Genomic DNA, 13,341 nt, shown 5'->3' on the forward strand with positions numbered 1-13,341 from the left:
AAACTGTATTCTGTGCCAAATATAGAGCCTGCAACTTTGGGTCCCTTCTTGGTAGAGAAGTGGATTTGATTATTTTTTTAACTGACAGAGATTGAGAGCTGAAGTAGTCCTTTTAACAAAATCTTTGTAGGCTGGACAGATTGCCTAATGTTTAAGAGCACTGGCTGTCCTCACAATGGACCAAGGTTCAATTCCAAGAACCACATGGCAGCTCACAAGCATCCATAACTCCAGTTCTAGGGAATCTGAGGCCCTGAAAAATGGATTAAGAACCTTGCCAAGCAGGGCAGTAGTGGGGGCAGACATTTGAGAATTGGCTAGTGTGAGCAAGGCTATGGGTTTAATCCCCAGCACCATATAAGTAAATAAGCAAACAAACTAATGGATGAATAAAGTGTAAATATATATATATATATATATATATATATGAATGTGAAAGGGGGAAACAAGCCTAGAATTCTGATTTATTTATATATATGTGTGTGTATGTGTGTGTATATTTTGTACATATATATGTATTTACATATATGTGTATATATATATATATAATGTCCTTTTATTGTCTGATGTGTTCTTTTATTATTCATTTGTTTATGTTATTATAGCTTAGTATGTATATATGTGAGTACATATTCATGTGCTTGAGCAAAGGAACGTATTCATGTCATAATGCACATGTGGAGATGAGAGGATAACTTGCAGGACTCAGTTCTCTCTTTCCACCATGTGAGTTCCATGGACTGAACCCTGATCATCAGGCTTGGCAGCAAAAGCCTTTACCCACTGAGCCATGTGGCCAGGCATGCACGTATGTATGGTATGTATGTATGTATGTATGTATGTACGTATGTCTGTGTGTACATGGTTTGCTGGGCATGGAGGTGCATGCTTTTTATTCAGTACTTAGAAGGCTGATGGAGGTGGATCTCTATGAGTTTAAGGTCAGCTTGGTCCAAGTCTCAAGTTTCAGACAGCCAGGAATACATAGTGAGACCTGAGGTTTTGATTTGTTGTTGTTGTTAATTTGGTTTTTTGTTTGTTTGTTTGGGAGGGTTGGTGGTGGTGGTGACGGTTGGTTTTGTTTTTGTTTGGTTTGGATTTATTTCTTTTTGTTTTGTTTTGTTTTGTTTGTTTTGTTTTGTTGTGTTTTGGTTTTGGTTTTGGATTCTTTTTGTTTGTTTGTTTTATGGAGATAGATTTTTCATTGTGGCTGTTTTGGAACTCACTCTGTAGACCAGACTGGCCTCTGCCTCCCAAGTGCTGGGATTAAAGGCATGCATCGCCATTGCCTGACTGAGACCTTGTCTTTTTTTTAATTAATTTATTTTTTATTAATTACAGTTTATTCACTTTGTTTTTTAATTTAAAATATCTTTATTACTTACAGTTTATTCACTTTGTAGCCCACCTGTAGCTCCCTCCCTCCTCCAATCCCAAACCAACCACCCTCCCTTTGCTCCACCTATGCCCTGATATCAGTCCACTGATAGGGGAGGTCCTCTTCCCCTTTCTTCTGATCCCAGTCTATCCAGTCTCATCAGGAGTGGCTGCATTGTAAGACCTTGTCTTAATGTGTGTGTGTATGTGTGTGTGTGTATACATATATACACACAATGGCACATAATTGTCTGTTTATGGAATGAAACTAATGTATATCCTGAATAGAATTTTATTTTTGGTAGTTCCTTTCCTCTCTACATTTTGTCCTCCAGTTTTCATTTCAAAATAAAAATGAAGTTGTGGCCTAGAAAGCAATTGGGCCAGCCTGGGCTGAGCTTCACAATAAGAACCTGTCTCAACAACAACAGCAGAAAAACAGTAGTGAAGATTAGGATAAGAACCTCAAAGGGGGAGGTAGGGAGGATTTAGCTCAGCTGTAGAGCACTTGACTAGCAAGTGCAAGGCCCTGGGCTCAGTCCTCAGCTCTGGGGGAAAAAAAAATTTTTAAAAAGAACCTCAAGGTGTCTGGTGCACATCACTGAGCCGGAGGCACACACTCCTCTGCATGGATAGCTGGCTAGGAAGGACCATCAGTTAACTGTTTCCTCCCACCAGTGTTCGGGGTAGGGTGGTCCCTTCTCATTGTGATGAGGTAATAATTCCAGAGACTTCACAGGCTTGTGCAAAGGTTTTATTACAAAACACAGTCCAGCTGGAAGTGGTGGAACATGCCTTCAATCCTAGCGCTCAGGGAGACGAAAGCAGGCCAGGCTAGGCTACAAAGTGAGTCCAGAACAGCAAAGGCTACACGAAGAAAACTTGTTTTGAAACAACAACAAAACAAACAAACAAACAAACAAAATATGGTCCCTTTTGTGACAAAGATTGTGTTTGGGAAAATACAGCTTTTACACTATGTAAGAAAATTCAAATAAAAATAAAATGAACACATGAGTTTAGGAGCAAGGGGATAGGGGAGGGATAGGAAAGAAATGGGGAGTGGCTTTGATTAAAGCACCTTATATACATGTATGGAATTCTCAACCAATTAAAAAAAACAATAATTAAAAAAAAGAAAATTCAAACAAGCATGTTGAACATTACATGGTAGATAATGGTAGATACTGCCTGTGAATACTCCCTCCCATCCAAATGCTTAGCCATCTTACATAATGCTCAAAAGAAAATTAAATGTGGAGTCCAATTTGTGTTTTTATTTTTAAATAGGTGATACAAATTGGTTCCTTTTTAATTGAAAGTTATGTGGCTTGGTAATACAACCTCAATAACAAAAACAAAGTCAGTTTGCAATCACTTGATTTATTTGAGTTTTGCCGCCCAGCCAGCACTAAATTACTTCACCTTCTAATAAAAATAATCCCTAATGTTGAGAAAATACAGACAAGTAGAAGGAAGCTTTATTAAGATCATCAGTATTAGAACTAAATCCTTTTTTCTCATTAAAGAAGATACTGTCAATTTAATTAATGCACATTAATCCCCAGTTGACATTAAATTCATCTAAAACTCTATATTCATATAGATTAGTAATAACAAAGCACAAAATGTGTAAATTGATTCACATATGGAAAAAACACAGCTCCAAAAATTTATGTGATCATATTCTTAAGTATTCTATAGATAAACTAATCATTAAAGGTCATATCTTTAGTTTATTAAACACTTCTAATTTACTAGAAACCAGGAAACTAGGATTTCTAAGAAGAGAATTAGAAAAAATTTACTGGGATAAGTTAAGGTTGCTATTTCTGATAAATTAACCATCAATCATTAAACTATTGAAGTTGAGCTCCATAGTACAGTGGCAATATTAAAAATAACTGAATTCTTCTTTGAAGGAATGTCAAAAATGGTATAAAGCAAAACATAGTTCATCACCAACATTTAAATATTTTATTTTTTAAGTAAAGATTTGGTGGGTGTGTGTGTGTGTGTGTGAGAGAGAGAGAGAGACAGAGAGAGAGACAGAGAGACAGAGACAGAGAGTGCATGTGCTTGTGTGTTGAATGTGTGTGGATGCCCTCAGAGGCCGAAAGAAGGCACTGAGTCCCCTGGACTTGGAGTTACAGGTGGTTGTAAGCCACCCAATGTGGGTACTAGGAACTGACTGAACTCAGATCTTCTGGATGAGCAGAAAGTATTGTCACCCCCTGAGCCATATTGCCAGTACCAATCCCTAACATCTTAAAAAATATTCTAAATAATAAAGTTTTTATTTGTATTTGGTTTGTTGAGACATGGTCTTCCATACCTTATGCTGACCCCACACTCATGATGAAACTAAAAATGATGTTGAACTTCATAATTCCCCAGCCTCTGCCCTCTGCATGCTAAGATTATAGGGAGGCACCACCGTGCCTTCTCTATACAGTGCTAAGAAATGAAGCCACAGACTCGTTTACGCTAAGCATTTCGCTACCAATTTAGCTGCAACCTCAAAGCCGGTTATTTATTTAGAACACCTCTGTGTACGCATTTACATTAACTGGAGTTCTAGAACAGACCAGTCTCACATTATTAAGTGTATCCAGGGCAGGGTATTTTGTTCTCAGCCTTATCAATCTCTTTCTGGCTACAGGCCTCTTTGCAAAGCATGTCATCTATCATGTATTTGAATACCGATTTCAAATAGCATTCTTATTCCAAGAACATGCACAGAAGCCCTATAAAGGCTTGACTTCAGTTCAAAATGTTCTTCGTGTTGAGCCTACACCTTGCAATGAGGCAACGTGGCCCAGCAAAATAACTGCCTTTTCAATATATATGAACAAGAAAAACTTACCTCACTAGATCACAAATAAGTAAAAAACAGACTTGAACATTATCCAACTTTTCAATTTTATGATAAGCTGTGGAGCTAATTAATTAAATAGACTACAGGATGCCAATTTTCTTTATTTACCTTTTTTGTCTTGATAAACATGAGTAAGCCTGAATGGACGCCTCTATTTTCCTTTGGGTTTGAAAGCTTCCTTTCATGTGTATGAAAAATGGCTAACCATGTCAGGGTTTATCAAACAGAACCTTGCGTTCGTGGCTGGTCCCTTTCCCCTTATCTGGCAAACACATTACCCTCTCCATCAAAATGGGGCAGAGCAAACACCACAGCCACCCGCATATATAACCAGGGCTAACTTAACAGCCTCAGGACTCTTTAAACTCAGCAAGAAAGCTGATTAGGCTCCAGATCTTTAGGCATTATCTTATTTTTGATAGCTCTCTGCTATGAAAAGGCAATAAAAAGAAAGCTGTTTACTATGAGAGCTGGTTAAGGTGTCTGCTTACTTACGAGCTGTACTTAAAAGGAAAGAGAGAGAGAAGAAGTGTGTAAACTAGTTTAACTATTTGCCAAATCTCAAAGGGGGCAATGTTTAAAAAGTAATTTACTTTTGAATTAAGAGACTATGGTACTTCCTTCAATCTCACATTCTGTCTCAGAACTTCCTGTGTTTCTGGTACACATACAGAATAGAAACAAACCTTGTGATGGCCAAGGCATTGTGAGACAAAAAAAAAAAAAAAAAAGTTCATAGGAAACAACAGACCCCTTGGTGCTATCCTAATATCTGTTTGCTGTTTGCATAGTAACTTTGACACTGCTATTTGCCTGAGTATGAGAAAGTCAAAGATTCATTTTTAGGCTTATGGATCAATACTGAAAGATGTAGGAAGAAGGGTTATATAATCCAGTAACGTATAATGAAGGTGTTGCCTTCACCCTCATCTTAAAACTAATTAGGGAGGGCTGGAGAGATGGCACAGAGTTTCAGAGCACTGGCTGATCTCCCAGAGGACCTGTGTTCAATTCCCAGCAACCACATGGTGGCTCACAACCATCTATAATGAGATCGAATGCCCTTTTCTAGTATGCATGTACACATGCAGACAGAACACTGTATACATAACAAAGAAATAAATATTTTAAAAATAATAACAATTAGGGAAAAGTGAAAAATGTCTAATAATGAAGCTGAGCTTGAACGCCTTACATTCAATTTCAAATCAAACCAAGCAACAACAAATGACATTTGGAAGAAAATATTCTATCTGATACACAAAGTCCATCCCTGGTTTAGATCAAGCTAACTGCTCACAAAACCCAGTGTCTTTGGACTTCCTGTGTTTCTGGTATACATAAAGAATAGAAGCAAACCTCCTTGTAATGGCCAAGGCTTTGTGAAAAAAAAAAAAAGAAGAAGAAGAAGAAAAGTGGGTAGGACTGAAAGAGAATGAAAGAGAAGTAGGGTGGGCGTGCTTCCAAGGATGAAGTTGATGTTGACCAGCTCCTGCCTCAGCTTGATCCAGGTATTCCTTGCGGGAAGGACCAAAAAAAAAATGAAAACTATTCATACCTGAAGTGCTGGGATCTGAGTGTAACAACAGAAACTCTTGTTCTGTATCCACCGAAGGTGACCTGCAGAAAAGGGGAGAGCTCTGTCACCCACCTCTCGGGTACTCAGCTTGCACTTGAGCTCTCATCTCAAGTTACTGCTGGGAGTGGCAGTGGAGCAGCTCACAAACACAGAGAGTCCACAGTCAGGTAGTGTTGCCAATGTTTCCAGTTGAGGTCGGTATTGTTATAACCCCAAGCTCAACATGCACATCAGGAAATAAGCAGGGCCTGAAAATTTGTGTTACTGCAACCTTTGTTTTTCACATTGATGCCCTAGTTTTTAATAGACAGTCTAACGTGTTACCAGGACATATCACTTTCTCCTAGGAAGAAATCTGTAATATAATAATACATATGTAAAACACATGTTTCAAGAGAATGCTTTTAACTGAGAAAGCTGAGATGTCCTTACCTCGTTAAATGGTAACAGAGAGACAAGACTCTGGAGGACTTAGGTACATAGCTACTGCAGTCATGAGAAGCAGCATGCTGGTCTCTTTATGAAATAAAGGGGCTGGAAATCGAAAATCTAGCTATTTGACTCCTTAGGAGTTTCAGGTCAAGTGTCTCTGATCTGGTACGCAAATATTTTTTGGTGGCATTCTCACCACTTTTTGGAGCTGAATTGTTGGCTGAACTTTACATATAAGGCTACTGGTTATTTACTGTGCCTTGAGCATTAGACACAGGAAGGCAAAGATTGCTTTGCTCCTTGGGGGTATTTTCTTCTGCTAACATTTGACTACAGTACAGTGGGGTTTGGTTTTGGTTTGGTTTGGTTTGGTTTTGGTTTTGGTTTTGGTTTTTTTGGGTTTGGGTTTTGTTTTTGTTTTTGTTGTTGTTTTTGTTTGTTTGTTTGTTTTAGCAGCCTTTTTAGAACAAAATCAACCTTAGTTTTAGTTTTAGCATCTGGTCATACAACACTATAGGTGACAGGGGGGGACATCATTTTAAATAATGATATTAAAACATCAGTGTACAGCATGGGCTATAACAATAAATTCTGGGTGGCTAGGAGTTATACCTCCCCAACTCTGCTGTAAGAGCTTCTCAAGAGTTTGTTCACATAACCCTTTCCACAAACCCTGATTTATTATTTCTTTACATAAAGGAACTCAGAGACAGATAGACACACCCAGTGCTATACAGTTAAGAAGTCAGCCAAACTTCAAAGAGGTTAATTTGTATGTGTTTGTATTTAAACATGTATTTAAACTTATCAAAATATTCCCTCAAAAATAGTTGGGACATTGGTCTGTTTGATTTTCCCAGAAAAAAAAATATATAGAATAATTCCATTCACTATTGTGGGTAACTAACATAGTATTCTATTTTTTTTAAAAAATGACAGTAAATGTTTTGTTTTGTTTTGTTTTGTTTTCAAAAAGTTCCCCCACAGAGACTGTGACTCAGTTACTAGAGCTGAGTATATGCCAGTCCCTGAGCTCAACCCCGGCACTACATAAACCAGGCATGGTATCACATGCCTGCCATCCCAGGAGATAGAGGCAGGACCCACCAAACTACACAGCATGTGAGAGACCACCTGGGGCTACATGAGACCCTGCTTCAGAGAGAAAGAGAGAAAGAAAGGAAGGAAGGAAAAAAGAAAGGCAGAAAGGAAGATTCATTTTCAGTATAAACCAATGATTTCTAAATGCTTTGAAAATGACCACAGATGGATTCATGTGATAGCTCAATACTTCCTTAACAACTGTAAGTATAAGGCATAGAATCTGTTTACTGCTGACAAATCAGTGCCCTTTCCTCCACAGCACTGGGTCTGCCTTGCAGTGCCCCTGGCTGCCATGGAGGCATAGGTAAATACTTCATTTGCCAGTCTGCCCTTGTGCTTTCTTTCTGGATACTGTGTCTGCACTTAAAACAGACCATGGCTGTTTCTCAGCAGAGGGATGCCCTTCCTGGAGTTACCAAATGTTCTGAGTTTTTCTTTTTTCATTGAATATCATTCTGAGGATAAATAGCAACATCTAGAGATAAAAAATGTCGCTGAACATGCTATTATTGGCAAAGAAAGTGTCCACTTTCTTTCAAGCCTGTTCCAAATATGAGATGACGGAAGAAAGTCTTTAGCGGCAGCATTAAAAACAAGAGGCATTTAATAAAAGAAATATTAATTAGAAATGGGAGGAGTCTATGAAATTTGGTTAATGTCTTTACCCTTATTTAAAGGCACACATCAAGTCCAAAGATAGCTTCTGTGAATAATATTCAAGAATGAAGAAGAAATGAAGAAGTAAGTTTTAATAATTGCTATCACCACTATCTATTATCACGACATAGATTTTAAAAGAAATCTTTCTGCCCCAGTAATAACCTAGGAAATGAATCAGGGGACTGGCATTAGTTATTTTGTCTTGTGTGAGGGCAATTACGCTCTTGACATCTTTCTTTAATGTCTACATATCTGCACCCTGAAACCTCATGCAATTGACCATTTTGATAATGACTACCTCGTCCAACCTAGAATGCCGAAATAAACTCTGGGAAGGGGACTTAGTCAGGTATATGATGCTGCTAAGATGACCTTTCAGGCTTCAAGACTCTCTAAAAGACAATTGCAAAAACCACCAGGGCACAATAAGCCTCATTTTGTCACTGGACACAGCACACAATTAAAACTTAGTTTTTTGCATCTCTTACAAAAATATTACTAAGATGGAATAACAGAAATACAAGAAGGAATATATGTCCTATTTTTATCACAGCCAAAACAATTCCATAAATGCATACTAGTTAAAATGTGTGCTTTTGCTGGTGCTCGCAAAAATGATTTTTACCAAAAAGCTTCCTTCTTCTTAGACATCCCTCAAGAAGAAATTATGAAATGGCTTCTGTACTAGGTGTCACTAACTTCAGGTTCCATTTTTGCTAGGATAAACCCAGACAGCTGAGATGACTTTCTTTTTTTTTTTTTTTAAGTACACAAATATTTTTGTATGATTCTTAGGTACACTGAAGACTTTGTCTCCTGAAGGGGGAAAAAAAGGTAGTCTTTCCTTGCTCATGGAGTTAAATAATGGTAGCAATTCCAGCAAAAGACCTTATGAACCACATTCCAAAGGCACACAAGAGGAGCATCTGGAAAGAGCCATTATCTTCTGCCTTGTTCCTTCAAGACCCCAAGCCTTCTATTGCAAGAGAAAGAGGAGGGGGGAAAAAGCCCACACTATGTCCTCACAGCTTCACCCCCCTAGTTCAAGACAGACTGACTGATCCAGCCAAAAACTTAAAATGAATTCTCTGTTACCACTTCGGGGAAATGGGTTAAATAAGGGTTGAATGTTCTGTGATTATTAAGGTATTTAAAATATTTGGGGGTTTCAGATAAAGAAAGGTTTGTTGCCAGTAGTTGTTCATTGAAATCTCTTACAGGATTTTATTTTTTTTATTTTTTTTTTTTCCAGCCTTGTCTGTGATGCAGAACCCGCTGTGCTAAATTATGAACCAAAGGCTTTGGGGTGGGAACAATCAATCAAAATACCTGGGGTAGTGTGTAATGTGCACGCTCTTGTCAGCGTGAACAGGCTGCCCCTGAACACAGTCCCCCAGCAGGTTAAATAAATATGATACTATAGACAAACCGACAGGCTCACACGGGCATCAATCAGCTGTTGATAAAATACAATCTTCCTTTAATACACGCTGGGAAAGTTATTTAACGGTTACCAAACCTATATCCTTTTCTTGTCTTTTTTTTTTTTTAAGTTTTTTCTAAAGTGTAACTCTTTTATAGGGGCAAGGCAGAAAAAGTTACAAGATCTTAGCGGGGATTGGGGGTGCATTTAACGGCGCCGAAGACATGCTGAGACTCAGATCCCTTGAGGAGGAAGGATGGAGTGGCCGTAGGACAGTCACCTGAAAACCACACCTGAAGCATCGTCCTCTTACACAGAGTCAGTGTGTTGAAGCAGTCCCCGACTGGGAACCCCTGGAGCGCTTCAATCCCACTTTTATTTCCCTTCTTTGGGGTCCTGATGTTTGGGTACCTGGAGAACAAATGAGGGACACTGATTAATTCCACTGGACCGATTCCAGGGGCAAAGAGAAAATGGGCAGAAAACAATTTAAAGAGGGAGAGGAGGGTCGGAATAGAAAAGTGTCCCCTGCCGAGTAAGAGGGACGCGGCGCCTGACTCTGCAGTCAGTGGCGGTGAAATGGGAGGACTCGAGAGCCAGAGTCCGCTGCGCTGGTGAGCAGAGGCTTTAGAAACACCTTTCCGAGCGGAAAGCGCCCCTTTTTGCCCGTCTCAAAGAGGCCCAAAGCAAAGGGGAGCCCCGCACTACGGTCCTGAGCTCTCTTAGTCTCCGTCTCCCGCCTGGCATCTGGTGCGGGGGCCGCCGTGTCCCCCGCTTTGCTCGGTCCTGTTGCACGACGCCTTGCACGGCCACCTCCACCCCCCAGGGTCCAGGGAGCGGTGGCTGGAGCTTGGGAAGCCACAGGATTTCAGGAGTGCGAAGGCCCTTGCTCGAGGCTGCCAGGTGAACTCCTAACAGGGGAAGGTGAACGTCCCGCCTAAACACTAAGGTCTCCTAAGGGCCGTCGGTACAGCATAAACCCGGGCGGCTGGCAGGCGGGCGCGTCCCCTGCCACTCAGATCCAGGTCGCCCCCAGCCTGCGGAAATAACCCGCAGGACGAGGCCCACGCTTGCACGCGTGGAGTCCTCCCCGGCAGCGACCCCGGCTTCCCAAAGGCCGGGCCTGGCCCTCCGATGCTGGAAGAACCGCTGCGACTCCCGCGGTCTGCACTCCCCGGGGGTTTCTGGAAGATTCCAGGCTGGGAAAAGGCTGAGCTTGGCGGTTCCAAAGCCTTAGACTTTGGCCGTCCGCACTGAGCTGCTGATAGACCGCCCGGGTGGTTTAGGCTCGGGGTGGAGGGAACCGGCCCCGAAGGGTCAGTTCGCGACCCCAGCGTTGCTCCTGGACGCTGGAGGTGCTGGCAGCTCTTTCTGTATATTTTATTTTTTTGGTGAAAAGGCGGGTTCTGAGCCCCGCCCTGCAGGTCAGGGCTGCGGTTGGGCTGGGGCTTGGGGGAGAGCTCGGAGGGCCGCGGGTCTGGATGAAGAGTGGGCGGTCTGGCTTTTCGAGTAGCTCTTTGCACCCGAGAAAGCCACTTGGGGTTCGTTAACACTCGCTGCTCGGAGTCCTCCCCTCCCCCGGGTCCAGGGAGCGGACGGCCTGAGGAGGCTCCGAAACCACCGCAACCTTTTTGGAAACCTGGCTCTCTCCAGAGCGCTGTGCCCCCGAAACTTACACCCGCAAACACTCTCCCGGGGCCTGTTGAGCAGATGGAGTGGCAGGGCCAGGCGGGGCCTGTTGGTGAGACACGGGGACATTTGTCATGGGTGACCCTGCGCCTCGGCTTCAGAGCCCACGCCGGCGTGGGGAGGCCGGAGCTAATGTAATAAAGCGAGAGCGACAAGAGGAAAGGCCTCTCTCGCCCCCGGGGCCGCCAAACGCTCACTCCGTTTTACTGTCAGGGCTGGTCGAGGCTGTGGCTTCATTTCATATTCCATTAATATTTACAGCAGCTATTGAATTTCCCATTACAAAGTTCACCATACACAGTGCTAATATGAAATTTTAATAGTATTGTGCACATCATGAAAAGTCCCACCATTAAAAGGGGAGGGGGGGTCGCAGGGAGAAGTTACCCTGAGAAGTTAGTTGCCGCTGAAAGCTTGAAACGCTCCCAAGTCGAGGGGGAGGAGGGGGGAGGCTACTCATTTGCAACTATTATCCTAAAGATGCGAAGCAGTGGGCCTGTTATCAATATTGAAATCAAGAGACGGAGGAAGTGACATATATATATATATATATGTCACATATATATATATATGTCACATATATATATATGTCATATATATATATATATGTGACATATATATGTGACATATATATATGTCACATATATATGTGACATATATATGTGACATATATATATGTGACATATATATATATGTCACTTTTATATATATATATATATATATATATATATATATATATATATATATATATAAAAGCAGGCTGACTAAATTGAATTTTCCAAGTTGTGTGTGCCGGGCTTTGCTCCCACTTAGAGAAAATGCTTCTGTTCTTCTGTTCTGTAGGAAACGAGTGAGGAACAAGCTAGGAGCTTTCCAGGTTGGGTCGGCTTCTAGCTGCCGGCAGTCCCTGGGGCTGCGGCTAGGGCAGGCGTGCTGCCGCGGAGGAAAGCCCTACAACCGTCAAATCCTGGGGCTGATGCAAGGTGAAAAGGAGTGGGGACCGGTGGGAGTGAGGCCGCACCGGAAAGTGCTGCAGAAGGTGGGGGCATCCAGAGCCTGCAATCCCAGGTCAGGCCTGTTAACCGCATCCTGCTCCAATTCATAGCTCACCTGCTGGCACTCAGGGCCAGGTGGCAGAGCATGCCCCTCAGCTTGAGGGCGCTGAACCAAGGCGGGGGGCGGGGGTAAATCCTCAAAGGCACCTACCAACTCCACCCCACCCCCCCATAATGACAACGACCTTTTCCTACAGCCGGTACCCAGAGTCACCGGCTGGCTTGATGTGCCCTGTCAACCTTCCCCTGTCAACTCTAAGAGACTTACTCCCCTGAGTTTCTTTCTTCTAAAATATAATCTTCTCCGACAGAGTGGACAGGTCGAAGGGAAGGAATGAAAAGTTCTTCTATTTTTTTTTTCTTTCTTTTTGGTTTGGGGGACAGGAAAAACTGCTGTGAGTGCTCTGCTCTGCACCAACCTTTCTCATCCCCTCCACCCGCCCTCACACCGTCCCTTCTCACACTCCTCCGGGTGTGAATTAATGACGGTACTCTGGGCACTACTGCAGTATCTTAATAGGCTTCTATTTCTGCACGGAGAGGGCGATTTCTGAATCTTCAGGTTGCTTTACAGCTAAAGGAAGATGACAGTGACAGAGGGTAGAGACGGGTGACATGTTCCCCAGGAAGATCTGCCATTGACCACCCCCCTCCCATTTAAAATTATCAGGGTTATTACTCTTCCCCCATATTCTTGGTGAGTTTTGTGTGTGCTAAAGCCCCTGGATGTGTCCCACTTTGTCACATCCTCTGTGTGTGTTTTTAGAGAACATTTGAATGAAAGGCTCGATGCCAGGTATTGGTGACACAGGGGGTGGGATTTTCAGCCGTTCCACAAAGAGTTGGCCGCCTCTATTTGCATAAGGTCAGAATAGGGCTTGTGATAGAACTTTAGCAGCATCTCTGTCTCTTAGCAACACTCTTGCACCCTTGGTCCCTGCATTAAATTGACTGGTCCCTTCCTTTTCTTCCTTTCATTGGGAGGCTTACAATAAAATGTCACCCTTCCAACCTGTGCCTGTCACCCAGTAGGTCATCTGTATCTCTCTCTCTCTCTCACACACACACACACACACACACACACACATTTTTCCTTCCCTTCCCCTCTCCTCCCCCTCCCCTTCCTCCAATTAGAGACTGAGGG

General features: G+C 42.3%; 1 long non-coding RNA gene across 1 annotated transcript in view; it reads right to left on the reverse strand.

The window, feature by feature from the left end:
* Nucleotides 1-5,882: 5,882 nt before the first annotated feature.
* LOC132647229 (uncharacterized) overlaps nucleotides 5,883-13,341 on the reverse strand; it is a 58,485-nt gene continuing 51,026 nt past the window's right edge. Inside the window, exon 3 of the long non-coding RNA XR_009585566.1 lies at nucleotides 5,883-9,864. This is a non-coding gene — a long non-coding RNA (uncharacterized LOC132647229). The remainder of the gene's footprint in view (nucleotides 9,865-13,341) is intronic.

The sequence above is a fragment of the Meriones unguiculatus genome, chromosome 14 (assembly GCF_030254825.1).
Source record: "Meriones unguiculatus strain TT.TT164.6M chromosome 14, Bangor_MerUng_6.1, whole genome shotgun sequence".
In the NCBI taxonomy this organism is placed as follows: domain Eukaryota; kingdom Metazoa; phylum Chordata; class Mammalia; order Rodentia; family Muridae; genus Meriones; species Meriones unguiculatus.